General features: G+C 47.3%; 1 protein-coding gene across 3 annotated transcripts in view; it reads right to left on the reverse strand.

Moving 5' to 3' along the window:
- LOC144792671 (alpha-1,4-N-acetylglucosaminyltransferase-like) overlaps positions 1–14855 on the reverse strand; it is a 660182-nt gene that overhangs the window by 245126 nt on the left and 400201 nt on the right. The gene's annotated exons all lie outside the window — the stretch shown is intronic.

A 14855-nucleotide genomic window follows, 5' to 3' on the forward strand; every position in this document is an offset into this window, starting at 1 on the left:
AACGTACTTTTACATCCTTTCCCTAATCACCAGCATTCACAGTAGTATGTTTGATCAGTGGCGGCTCCTCCGCTATGGAGAAGCATTGTCCCACAGCTTTTAAGCAGTGCAAAGTACGAAACATAAAATGATAATAACTTTGAATCATTATCATATTATACTTCGTGCTGCTTTGAGGGCGTGCGAGTTTGCTCTGCTCTCGGAGCAGGCCAGGGGAGGAGTGGTTTGCCCACTCCTAAGTGCTCAATAACTGTTTGGCCCAACCAGTCAAGTGCACTTTTCCTGTTCTCCACGCAGGATGCATTACAGCCTGCATGGAGAACATGCTCACCCCTTCAGCCCCTGGCTGAGCGCCGTGTCAGTTTAGCTTATATCCCCACCCAACATGGCAGGAGAGATACTTCAGCCCCATACTGGACTAAATCTCTGACTACCCCCAGGCCACCAGGGTGGAAAGGGGTGAAATCGGACTTTGGGAATGTCCACAAACTATGCGGCCTATTCACAAAGGTAAAATAGACGTAAGTAAGTCTATAGAAGTAAATTTACTTAAAAAATGTATTACTTTTAACTATTCACTATGCCTGAGTGTATACATTTACTACAAAGTATAGACTTACATGTACATTTATGAGTGCAAAGTTACTACTAGGTACTTTTCACATGTAGGCAGAGCGGAGATCTCCCTATAGTAAAGTATTGGGAAAATTCAAAGTACTTATTATTGCATTTTTTTCATGTAAAGTTAGGGCTGTCTTAAATATTAATGAAAATGAAATATACATATTTATTTTAAATGAAAACAACATTTTAAAACATGCTACAGAACAATTATCAATGTATTGAATATTTAATTATTTTAACTATATTAAAATAACATTATTTTTTAAATATTTATTTTTAAAAATCCCACCTAAAGTAAAAGTTGTATATTTATTTATTATATATTAAAAATTATAAACAGTTGTTTATTGAAGCAATTCAAATTAATGTGATTTTTTAAAATATATAGTTACGTTTATTTCAAAATGTATAAAAGGTTAGTAAAATAGAAGTGTGGCTCAATGGTTAGAGCGGCAGACCCTGATGCAGAGGTCTAGCCTGGGACCAGGGTTCAATTCCCGCCTCGGCGGGTCTTGGGCTCAATTTGCTCGGACCTGATAATTCTCGCCTCGGTGCCTTTTCTAATCATGGGTCCCACTCTGCAAATCTGGACAATTTCTTGCTTAATCTCCACAACGGCCCCAACAACGCTAGGATGCCTGCCTTCACCTTGGGGTTGCCCAGGAGTGGGCACTTCACAGGGAAAAACCAGGAAGGGTTCCACAGCGGTATGCGTACAAGCGCCGAGATACCCCAGCTGGGGTCGATTCGTGCGCTATACAAGTACACTACATTTAAAATAATGTATAATTATATATAATGTATTTATTATGTAGATATCATTTTCTTAACATTAAAATTAATTTATATATATTTTTAAGATGTTGAAATATATGCATTTATTTCAATAATATTTCATATGGGTTTTAAGTCCCTGCCCAATTATTTTATATGGCAGGTGGTTGCAGTACCAGTGGTTGGCCATGTGTGATGCTGGACTTACTCCAGGCCTGAGCTGGTGTAAATTTACAACTATTTTTCGTCCTTTTTGGCTGCAGTAACTTTAGAAGCGCAGTTTGTGAATAGCAATGGGCTTACTCCTGTATGGGAGGATATCTGTTCCTCCTACTTCCTTCCTTAGCTTACGATGCCCCCTTATGCCTCTCTAGATCCCTCCCCTTTAGTAGTAAGTTGTAAAGTTCAGTAGACAGCTGATTGAGCCCAACCAGCAAAATTGTTTTAATACAAAAAACATATAGTAGATTCTGTTCAGCATACAGTCTTCATAGAGGATGTTCTATGGTTACAACATTAATACAGCCACAGCCGACACGTGTTTCGTCGCCATTTGCGACTTTTTCAAGGCTTTGTAAAAATTGTGATCGTAATTCGAACTGTCGTGTCCAAAAGGACAAATATATGTGGGCTCAATCAGCTGTCTACTTAACCCAGTGTTGTGCTCTGTCTATATTTTATAAATTGATTAATATATTCGGAGTGATCCGGTATATATTAGGTGATACTGTGGGTGGCACGGTTAAAAGACATAGAGCACGCCTCAAAATAGAGAGTTACATATAGACTTTTTCACAAACAAAGCAGAGGTGCTGGTTGTTCTGTTTATTCCACTGCCATCATTGTTTAGTGTATTCAATTGTTAAGTTCAGTATTTGATGGAGCTCAGATCAATGGTATTCGAATATTTTGTATGATGGTGTGCAATGGTGGAAAGATGCAGATAATTCAAATGCTTATACGTCAAGTCAAGTCAAGAGATTTATATAGCGCGCTACATACCCATAGGGTCTCAAGGCGCTTGAGGAAGGGTGGGGAATTACTTGTCGAATATCCAAGTTTTAAGTTGCTTTCTGAATGCTAGGTGGTTCTGAGTAAGGCGAAGGTGAGTGGGAAGTGAGTTCCAGGTTTTAGCTGCCAGGTAGGAGAAGGATCTACCTCCCATGGTGGTTTTGTTGATGCGAGGTACAGTGGCAAGGGCTTGGTTGGAGGATCGTAGCTGACGGGAGGGGGTGTAGAAGGACAGTCGTGTGTTGAGGCATTCGGGTCCGAGTTCGTAAAGTGCTTTGTGTGCGTGGGTTAGGAGGCGGAAAGTAATCCTCTTATTTACGGGGAGCCAGTGGAGGTTTTTCAGGTGACCAGAGATGTGTTCTTTACGCGGGATGTCTAGTATGAGCCTGGCTGAAGCGTTCTGGATGCGTTGGAGTTTTTTCTGGAGTTTTGCGGTGGTACCGGCGTATAGGGTGTTTCCGTAGTCCAGGCGGCTCGTGACCAGTGCGTGGGTGACCGTTTTTCTAGTTTCGGTGGGGATCCAGCGAAATGTTTTTTTGAGCATGCGAAGAATGTTGAAGCAAGATGATGAAACGGCGTTGACTTGTCTGGTCATCGAGAGTGAGGAGTCCAGGATGACGCCCAGGTTCCGTGCGTGGTCCGTCGGGATGGGTGCTTTTCCAAGGGCCTCTGGCCACCAAGAGTCATCCCAGGCGGAGGGGGAGGTGCCTAAGATGAGGACTTCTGTTTTGTCTGAGTTCAGTTTCAGACGGCTGTGCTTCATCCACTCGGCTACTTCTTTCATTCCTTCGTGTAAGTTGGTTTTGGCGGTGTTAGGGTCTTTGGTGAGTGAGAGGATCAGTTGAGTGTCGTCAGCGTAGGAGATGATGTTGAGATTGTGTTGGCGAGCGATGGCCGCAAGGGGGCTCATGTATACGTTGAAGAGGGTGGGGCTGAGTGACGATCCTTGTGGCACGCCGCAGATGACTTCAGAGGCCTCTGACTTGAATGGTGGGAGGCGGACTCTCTGGGTTCTTCCGGTGAGGAACGAGGTGATCCATTCCAGTGCTTTTCCTTGGATTCCGACGTTTCTGAGGCGCTGTAGAAGGGTGCTATGACAGACTGTGTCGAAGGCAGCGGAGAGGTCGAGGAGGATGAGGGCGACTGTGTCTCCATTGTCCAGTAGAGTTCGAAAGTCGTCTGTTGCTGCGATAAGTGCGGTCTCAGTGCTGTGTTTGGCTCGGAAGCCCGACTGTGAGGAGTCGAGGGATTTGTTGGTTTCGAGGAAGGTGGCGAGCTGGTTGTTGACAGCTTTCTCGATGACTTTGGCCGGGAATGGAAGAAGCGAGATGGGGCGGTAGTTTTTTAGTTCGGTGGGGTCAGCTGTGGGTTTTTTCAGAAGGGCGCTGAGTTCTGCGTGCTTCCAGCTTTCCGGGAAGGTGGCGGAGTTGAGGGAGCAGTTGATGACATCTCGGAGGTGTGGTGCTATGATGGAGTCTGCTTTGTTGAAGATGTGGTGAGGGCATGGGTCAGTTGGGGATCCTGAGTGGATGGAGTTCATCAGGCGGATGGTGTCCTCAGTGGAGATTGGGTTCCAGTCGTTAAGGATGTTCAAGGGGGGTGAAGGTCCTGCAGAAGGTTGGGTGGGTTGGTCTCCGGGTCGGATGTCGAAGCTGTTGTGGATGTCTGCGATTTTGTTGTGGAAGAAGGAAGCTAGGGAGTCGCAGAGGGCTTGGGAGGGGGTGATGTCGTTGGAGTTGGCTGATGGGTTGGTAAATTCTTTGACGATGTTGAATAATTCCTTGCTGTTGTGGGCGTTGTTATCTAGTCGGTCTTTGAATGCGGCTTTCTTGGCAGACCGGATTAGTTGGTGGTGTATGCGGGTGGCGTTTTTGAAGGCGTCCCTGGTGATGGTGTTTGGGTCTTTTTTCCAGGCCTTCTCGAGGGAGCGACAGAGTTTCTTCGATTTCTTAAGATCATCGTTGAACCAGGAGGCGTTTTTGCTGCCTAGTTTGATTTGACGTTTTTTCAACGGTGCAAGGATGTCGGCGCTGTTGGATAGCCATTGGGTGAGGTTAATGGCTGCTTGGTCGGGGTTTGAGGAGTGGGCGGGGGGGGTTTAGAAGAAGCGATGAGGAGATCTGGTCGATGGTGATTTTGTTCCAGTTTCTTCGCAGGGTGGGTTGAGGATGGTTGTGGATTGTGGTCTTATTGTAGATAAAGTGAACGCAGCTGTGGTCCGTCCAATGAAGAGCTGTGGTGTGACTGAATGAGACATGTTTGCTGGAGGTGAAGATGGGGTCGAGTGTGTGACCTGCAATGTGGGTGGGGGTAGTGACAAGTTGTTTGAGTCCGAGGTTGGCGAGATTGTCCAGAAGGGTGGTGGTGCTGCTGTCATTGCTCTTTTCCAGGTGAAAATTGAGGTCTCCCAATAGAATGTAGTCCTCGGAGGGGAGGGCGTGTGGGGTGATAAAGTCAGTGATGTCGTCACTGAATTGTGCACGGGGTCCTGGAGGTCGGTAGAGGAGGGTGCCTCTGAGTGTGGTCTTGGGGTCGGTGTGGATCTGGAAGTGGAGGTGTTCGGCGCTGGCAAGGTTGACGTCTGAGCTGATTGAGATGCGGATGGAGTTCTTATGGACGATAGCGATGCCTCCTCCTGTTTGCTTGATGCGGTCCTTACGGATGATCTTGTATCCTTCCGGGATGGCAATGGTGATGTCTGGGGCTGAAGAGGCATTCATCCATGTTTCTGTTAGGAAGGCGACGTCCGGTGAGATGGTGTCTAGTAGATTCCAGAGGTCGATGGCGTGTCTGTGGACCGAGCGGGTGTTGAGCAGGATGCATTTAGGTGGTTGGTGTCAGGGCTCTGTTTGGTGTTGGTGGATGAGGAGTTGGTTTTGGTGCCGTCGAACTTGCAGGAGTTGCAAGAGAAGGGTCCATGGGTGTGTCCAGGAGCTGCTTGGACGCAGTTGGGGGAACGGCCGGGGTAAGGGCTAGGAGGGTGGTGGCATCGTAAGTGATGCGAGTGGGCTGGGCATTACGGGAACCAGGGGGTCTGGCGCTGGGCGCGGGCCAGGCGTGGACGGGCGTAGACGGGCTTACCTTTGGCGCACCTTCGGCGCGGCCGTAGCGCGTGGACGCTGCGCGTGTGGACATCCGACATAAATGGAGAGTGGGGGGGGGCGGAGCGTGGGAGGGTCAGCTGGGAGGCGGGGTCTGGGAGGAGACACGGGTGGAGGTAAATACAATCTCAAATGGCCGCCCGGTGATAAACCGAAACTGGGGCACAGCCGGAGCTCAACTTCTATACAATAACGCTAAAGTACCCAAAAACGCTTCAAAAGTAGATTATCTCAGCCGCTATGCAGTTCGTGGCTGTATATAAATTGCATAAAATTAAAGAGGGCTAAAAACGATACCAAGCGCTGAGCAGTGCGCTGTAACGGGGCGGCAGGCAGTAGGTATCAGGCAGGCAAGGCAGGCAAGGCAGGTAGGCAGGCAGCGAGGAGAAGCTTCCGTTGTGAGAGCAGGGAGCTGGGGGAGCGACCGTAATGGAAGGAATCCAGACGGTCACAGGATAGGAGAGGACGGGGCGAGTGTAGTCGACAGTGTGTGGGAGGGTCAGCTGGGAGGCGGGGTCTGGGAGGAGACACGGGTGGAGGTAAATACAATCTCAAATGGCCGCCCGGTGATAAACCGAAACTGGGGCACAGCCGGAGCTCAACTTCTATACAATAACGCTAAAGTACCCAAAAACGCTTCAAAAGTAGATTATCTCAGCCGCTATGCAGTTCGTGGCTGTATACAAATTGCATAAAATTAAAGAGGGCTAAAAACGATACCAAGCGCTGAGCAGTGCGCTGTAACGGGGCGGCAGGCAGCAGGTATCAGGCAGGCAAGGCAGGCAAGGCAGGTAGGCAGGCAGCGAGGAGAAGCTTCCGTTGTGAGAGCAGGGAGCTGGGGGAGCGACCGTAATGGAAGGAATCCAGACGGTCACGGTCATACGTCGTAGGTAAAGTACTAAAAAAGCTGCTGCAGTGGGTCATTTCTTTGATGGGGAACAGAATACCGTTAAAGATGACCAAGAGAAAGAATAACCATTAACTTCAAATTTACACACTTTGAACAAGTTTTTGGCCAAAGACAAATGGAACAGTGAGCTCATTGGGGATTACTTACTCTTTGCAAGGAACATTAGGAATTAGTGCTGTATATCAGTTACTTTAAACAGCTTTGCACTGAATCAAAAGGGACAGATGAGTCCACAGTGACAGTCTTTTGCAACAGTCACGGCAAAGATGTACATGCTCGTTTCTGAACGTAATCTATTGAGTTTTCAGTAGTCTATGCATGGATGATACACTCCATTGTGTTTGGGAATGAAGAAGATGGACAATACTGTTGTAGAGACTTAATGGTAGGTATTTAAATTCCTTTGCTAAGTTATTTCCTTTGGTGTCAGAGGACAGATTCAATGGGACTCTTAGACTGTGGCTTCAAGTCCATAGCAAAATTATATATCCGATGTGATGGAAGTTTATTAGCTGCTTTGACATCCTGAAATTACCTACAGACTAGTGGTACCACACTTTCTAAGGAAGAAACCTGTGTGCAAGGGTTATTTCGTCTAAACATGCTGTCTCAACTAACATTGTTAATTGAGGGGCGTGGCTTCGCCGAGCTGCAAGATGGCCGCTCACTAAGAGCGCTCTGCCAGCCGAGCCGATTATCCTACAGAATCCTGAACATGGTAAGGCAATCCGGGGGCTGCAGCCCTAAGTCTGGGCTTTGGTGATTACATTGGCTGCAACGCGCGGCTTACCCGTCTGACGGCTGCTCCCAAGAAGGAAGAAACAGGCTGGTGCCTGACTAGGGCCTGCAATGTTCAGGAGCGTTGCCCTACTGCTGACTTGTTAACTCCTAAGGTCGCACCCACAGAAGATTGAAGGCATCTGCCCCGCGTGGAACCTAGCTGAGCTGCTCGCCCGGACCTGCCAAAGATCGTTGATGAGGCGGAGTGAGTGCCTGAGGGCTGAAACGCATGAGTACCTTTTAGGGCCTTCGGAATGGGCGCGCTTGGCACATGTAGACTGGCGAATCCCCAGTCGGAGAGGTAGGCCCTGAGACCGCTGCGGGGGTGGCTGGTCCCTGGGGCTGGCTGGAGGTTGCTCTGCATGATTTGCGCATGGAGCCGGGGATGGACCTCTGTGGGTCGTGGTTGGCTGGGGTCTGGAGGGCCGGTGGGGCGGAGCTCTCGCTTAGCTTGCTGGGGCTGGGCTTCGCTGCGCAGGCCCCGCGGGTACTCTGGCACCCATTAGCGTGCCGCACACATGTGTGGGTGGTGAGGCGTTTGGGCCGACCCTGCAATGAGTGCTGCGATTTCCTCCCGCACCTAGAGGCGGAACCTGGGCGGGAGACAACAAGGAGCCTTAGACCAGCAGAGACACCCTAAAATGCCTTGAAAAGCAGGGCTGTTCTGCCGTGAAGAACTCGCATTGGGCTGAAGGCCCAAAACAAAATCGACATACAGGCCCATTCTTAACTTCTGCAGCCCATGGCGGGCCTGCACCAGCAGCGTTCTACTATCACCATACACTCTGTCCATTGCTAACTGGGTGTGGTATCTGGCTCCTTCCACACCATGGGGAAAAGTGACTCCATGCAATCAAAAGCTGCCTTTTAAAAACAAAAGACTTGCCTACCTTACAGAATCAGGCCCAGACTCTGACACAGAAGATGGCGCCAGGTACAATGGTGAGGGTCAAACAGAGGTCTTCCGCGCGATTCTGCTTGAGGTCAGAACCAACCTTAAGACTATGCACACCAAATTAGATGCTCTGACCTCCAGTCTGGACATAGTTAAAAAGCAAGTTGACTCCCCTGAAACCAGGCTAGACATCCTCCAAAACCGAGATTCTGAGGAACATAAGTTCTTCATAGAATCAAAGAGCCAACTTTTCCAGATGGAAAAGACCCTAAGTGTGATTAAAGCAAAGAACAAGGATTTTCAAGCCTGCTCCAGGCGATATAACTTTAGGATAGCAGGAACTGCCGAGACAACTGCGATCTTCAAGATGGAGCCCTATATAGAAACTCTACTATGCGACCTTTTCGGTGCAGGACTCTCCCCCATGTTCACAGTAGAGCGCGCCCACCACTCGTTGGGTCCCTGACCTCCGGTGGGAGCCACACCTAGACCCATTATTGCGCGCATATTCAACTATCGGGACAGCAACACCATATTGAGCCTGGTCAGAGAGAGCAAAACTATCAATCACCAGGGCAGCAATATCTTGTTCAATCCCAACTTCACTCCCACGGTCCAAGCTGCCTGCCGTGAATTCGGGCCCACCAAACGCATCCTACAACTAGCGGAAACTCCATAAGCCCTGCTCTACCCAGCCAAACTAAAAAGTGACTCATGATGAACAATCACACTTCTTTATTGATGCAAAGTCGGCCCTCAAATACGCCAAGCATATCATCGGCCATAATAAATCCCCAAGGTCCACTCACGGCGCTCGAGCAGACATTGGCATGAGGGACAATGACTAAAATGTACGCCTAAGCCTAGGCCGCTTATAATATGGAACACCAGTGCATCCATGCTATTTGTCCCATATGCCGTATGCAACAAAATGCCAAGAGTAACTACTCACAATGCCTGTGCTTGAACACAATATTATCAGTTCCTCTCCTTAGCCTACTATACATGTAATGCCCGGCCACCCTGCCTCTCTGGCTGAGTAGTATGCAGGTGACCGAAGCCTCCAAGGGAGAACTCCCATGGCTAAGTTGGATATGAGTAATTTTCAAGTTGGGGGGGCGGCGGATGCAAATAATAGGCTAATTGGGGGTTGGTGTAGTGGGGGGGACTGTTTTTGCAGTTGGCACGCGGTAGGGATAGGAGTGCATAAGAGACCGGAAACTGAACACATAAGGGGGTCATACAATCATCCTATGCATAAAAAACCCCAGACCACACACTTGCATTAGGCAACTGCAAACTGCACGTGAACCTAACAGTAGACTCGGCCATACTTGCAACAAGTTAGTACACTAGCCATACTCATGACTTCGATTACCTTCCTTACTTGGAACATTAGAGGGCTTAACGACCACAGGAAAACACGCCTTGTCCACTCATATCTAATCAGGCATAACATAGAACATGTCATTCCCCCAAACTCCAGAATAGATACTGGAGTGAGATATACTCATCGGTCTATTCAAATTATGCACGCGGAGTAGCTATACTGATTCGACTGGGACTTAGATGGGCCACATCCCGTACCGCAATTGACTCTGATTGAAGATACATTATCATAATTGGCAAGTTGGACACAACCCCTATTATCCTGGTGGCAATTTATGGGCCCAAAACAAATTACCCTAATTTCTTTGATATGGTTTGGCCAAAAATTTCCCTGAAGGAATGTGACACTCTGTTACGGGGGTGATTTTAATGCTATCTTGAATGACACATGGGACCGCTTGGGCGGTGCCCGGAGTCTTCATCCCAGGGCGTGCCAGAAATTATTATGCATAATCCGGGAATGGGGGCTTATAGACATTTGACGCACATGGCATACGGAGACAGCTAAAGGCACTTGCATTTCATCGTACCACAATGCCTTGTCACGATTAGACTTCTGGCTGACAACGGGAGACGTGGCAGCTTGGGCCACTGATACCCGCCACCAGGCATGCACACTATCTGTCTACGTCCCTGCCCTTTGTAGCTGGACAATACCCCAAATATCCCCTCGGGCATTCAGCAGGCGCTTGCCCCTTAACGCTTTGCAGGGGACAGTGTTTCAGGAGGAGATACGCAACAAGATACTACAATACGTATCACTTAATGAGGGGTCAGTGTTGTCCCCCTCGATTCTCTGGGAGGCCTTTAAGGCCCTAATCTGAGCAGCATGCATAACCAAACAATCCAGGATACTGAAATCAATCAGGCATTCCCTAGAAAGTATAGAGCGCAACATACGCGAAAAATAACTTGTATACTACCGCAGCCACGACCCTATAAATCTCGCTGCCATTAGAGGGAAGTTTACAGAATATGAAGAAGAAGCACCCAGAGAAACCTGCTTCCTCAGCAAACACGCTAAGGCTGGACATGACAGGGAGGGAGATCATCCTGGCAGAACATTAGCCTCATTACTTAGGCATCCACGGACATCATCCTATATTTTCGAGCTGTTGGACGACAATTCCAGTCCAATTAGGGGACAAAGCGCCACACTAGGCCTTCTAGCCTAATTCTACACTACCCTTTACACATCCACAGGCGGTAATTCAGACTTAGGGCTGTGCGAATACTTGGAATCGATTGAACTAGCTTGGCTGAACGATGCACACCGTAATATCTTGACGAACCCTTCACACCCGATGATATATTCCAGACTATACAAAGCATGCCTGGTGGCAAAGCTTCCAGACTAAATGGGCTGACAGTCTCCTTTTACAAAGCGTACATAGATATACTGGCACCCCACCTCCTTGCGGTATATCAAGAATCACTAGACAAAGGAGTTTTACCCCCATCCATGCGTGAAGCAGTTATAATCTCACTTCTATAACCAGGCAAGCAAGCCAATCACTGTGACTCCTACCGCCCACTCTCTCTCCTAAACATCAACACCAAAATACTTGCTAAGCTCCTCGCCAACAAACTCCAACCCCTTTTTCCACTTGTCTCCAGGCTGGATTAACTACGGTTCATCCTTGACGCTCCACAACACACAATTTGAGCATCTTCTTTGCTGTCTTGCACCAACAAGATCCTCATCTGCCTGCACTGGCTGCCCTTCTGGATGCCACGAAGGCATTCGACTCACTTGAATGGCCATATCTATTCACCATACTCTCCAGAATGGGCTTTTGCACTAAATTCATCAAATTAATATGCTTGCTTTACACCAATCCCACAGCCAGGCTGAGAGCCAACGAAATAACATCCATCCCCTTTGCGATCTCACATGAAACCAGACAGGGTTGTCCCCTCTACCCTTTTCTCTTCACCATAGTTATGGAGCCACTTGCAACTAGACTGCGCCAACATCATGTAACAAGAGGACTGAGGTTTGCAGATAGAACACTAATAGTCTCAATGTACGCGGACAACATAACCCTTTACATACACAAACCCGAAGAAAACCTTCACCCGGTTTTGAGGGAGATCACACAATTTGGTGGCCTGTCAGGGATAACCATGAATTGGTCAAAATCTGTCTGATTCCCCCTAACCGACACCACCTCCACTTCAAATTGGATTTTTCCCTAGCATGGGCCCAAGGCCCGATCAAATACCTGGGGATCTGCTTAGCCGTGACACGCAAGAACTTTAGAACATGAACTAAGGCGAACTATGGGCTGGTTCGAGGAGAGGGTCCCATTTTGGTCCCGGCTGCCCCTGTCTCTGGCAGGCAGAATTGTCATAGCAAAAATGGTGGTGCTGTTAATTTTTTTTTTTCCTATCAATGTACCCCCCTAATAACTTGTGCCTTTTCAAGAATCTCTGCTCACAAATTGTGGCTCTGGCCTGGGCGGGTAAGCAGCCCAGAATATCCTGGGAGCTCCTCACAGTGCCGCTTAGGCAAGGAGGCCTAGGTGCCCCGGACGTCACACGCTACGCATTTTGTGCATAGGCCCAATTCCTGCATTATTGGGTACACCCAACTCCATTCCAGCCTCATGTTGCCATGGAAAAAGACATAGCAACTCCAACCCCACTACAAGTCTTTTTATACCAAACCTACAGACACCCTAGAGGGGAAGTAAGCACAGTAGAAACTATCAGATGGGCTTTGGGAAAACCTGCGCAGATGTGCCAAAATCCCAACCATTTACGTCCTAGTTATCCCGCAAGCATATCACCCTCTCTTCCCCTTCCTGCACAACAGCAGGGCCAGGACCTGTGCCCGTTGACATGATATTAACACTTTTGCAGACATATACCCAGATAACAGAATCATGGCCCCACCAGCTACAAATGGGGATCGCCCCACATCCGCATCAGAGTTACTCCTATACTGCCAAATCAGAGCAACATGCCAGAAGTTACAGGCGTCTTTCCCTGACGTGCCCTCAACTCTGAAACCACTCAAACTTCTGCTGACCAGTCCTTCTCCCTGGAAATTGATAACATGCTTGTACACAACCACGCAGCGCAACTGATCGGTGATCACAGCAAAGGCACTAGCTATCTGGCACACAGAACTGGATCAGCCAGCCCCTCACTGATGAACAATGGACCTTCTGCTGTTCTCAACTTGATCTCATCTCCCAACTACAAGTTATATCTAATCCACTTTAAATTCCTCCATCGATTGTATCGCATCACCCTACAGCTGCTCAAAATGGGCCTCAGATCCGATGTAAGCTTTTGGAAATGCACAAACCAACAAACGTCATTCCTGCATCTAACATGACACTGCCCCCCCATTGCGGAATACTGGGTTAGAGTTTATGAGATTTAACATCAAGTCACAGGGTCGAACCTGAGAAGCTCATTGCTAGTGACACTACTGGGGCATGTCGGGGAAGTCCTCCCCCCAACACATGCCGCTTATCCGCCATGATGCTCCTGCTAGCTAAACGTAAATAGCCATACACTGGGGCAGCACCACTGCCCCCTTAATAGATGCGTGGTTACCTGATATTTCTTATTGCCAAGAACAGCTAGCAGCATACTGGGATCCGATGCCCATAGCATCAAGACCCAAAGATATCTGGGCCCGTTTACACTTTGGGCAAGTGCTCAGAACACAGCTGTAAAAGATACACAGATTGCACCCTCAAGTGAACATGTCTAAGTACAAGGCAGGAGAACCTGCCCATTCGGACAATTTGCCCTCCTTTATTCGCCCTTACAAACAATAACTGTGCATACTGCGGGAATGCCAAATTAAGTTACATTGATGCATGACTATTACAACGTGCTCACTAACTTTAATGAAAACACGTCTGTTTATGTAACAGACATCAGTTTGCAGTACACTTTGCAAAATGCCTTAATCCACTGCCCCGCTCCCTAATGTTAATAGTTGATTGAATTATGTATAATGCGCCATATTTTGTCTTTCTTCTGATGCAACTGTAATTGTTTATGAGTAATATAAGACCAACATTGTATAGTGTTCTGCTGGAAATTTCGATAAACACACTTGAAAAAACAACAAAACCATTGTTATATGCAGTATTCAGATTCCATAACAATGTCCTCCTTTTTCCAGTTTATAAAGGGACTATGAGATCATAGCCCGATTGTACCAAGGAGTAGTGGAAACGCAGGTGAAGCTATAACATCAAAGTATTAAGAGTCAAGGAATCGATCTCTATAGCAACTAAAAAAAGCCTGAATCTTCAAATGTACATCTCCAAAAGCGAGAAGAAGCCAAATACTCCCCATACAGCGTCAATAAACGTATTTTTGCGCGAACAAAGATGGCCGCCGCGCTCCTACACTAGCGCGTTTTCCCACCCGTTTTTAGTATTAAAACGACGATTCCTGTCGGAAATCGCCTCAAAAGTGGTCGGAGTGCTGTAGGATTGCCTACCTGCCTTATCCAGCGATTTTCTACGTTTTTGGAGCCCTGGAAGTTGCTTTTTGCGCAGTTTGTCTCCTGGACCCAGCCCAGCTTCTGAGGTACTGCAGGGTTTTCAGTCAGGGAGGCGGAGTGCAATTCTAGGAAAGGGCCTGGCTTGGGCCTAGCCACGCCCACTGCTCATTTTAGCTGCTGCACCAGTTGTTTTTCATCCATTTCCACAGATTTTGCAGCATTTTGGACTGGTTTCTTATATTTCTGCTGTTCCCATTTTTTTTTTTGAAAACATGGAAAATAAAGTTACTGTTAATAATAAAAGGAGGCAGCAAGTTTCCCCACCTCCTATTAAATCTAAGGTTGTGGAGTCTTCGGAGCCTTCCTTATCTTTAATATTAGAGGAGATTCAAGCTTTGAGAGTTAATACTGAGTCCATTGCGCCAGAAATTAAAAATGTTTGCAAGGAAATGGCTAGTTTATCCATGAAAAGTTTAGATAATTCAATTAAAATTCAGGATAATAAGGCTAAAATTGACTCTTTCACTCCTCTAGTAGCAAAAATTTCAGCTTTGTGTTCTCAATTGCTGGATTTGGAAAATCGCAATAGGAGGTACAATCTTTTCATTTTTAATTTGCCTGAAGATGTTGAAGTAGCTAACTGCAGATTATATTTGGAAAATTTGCTTTCTGGTCTTTTGCAACTCAAATTTCCTGAAAAATTTGAAGTAGATAAGGCTCACAGAATTCCTTCCCATCAAAACCCTCATCACTCCAAGCCACGACAAATGATCTTTAAGGTTCTTCGTCACCATCACTTGGTCTTAATCAGAAAGGCAGCACGAGAATTTCCTTCACTGATGGTTAATGAAAATAAGATTTGCATTCATCGAGATTTTGCCAAAGAAACTGTCG

Source organism: Lissotriton helveticus, chromosome 11 (genome assembly GCF_964261635.1).
Source record: "Lissotriton helveticus chromosome 11, aLisHel1.1, whole genome shotgun sequence".
NCBI classification, from domain to species: Eukaryota; Metazoa; Chordata; class Amphibia; order Caudata; family Salamandridae; genus Lissotriton; species Lissotriton helveticus.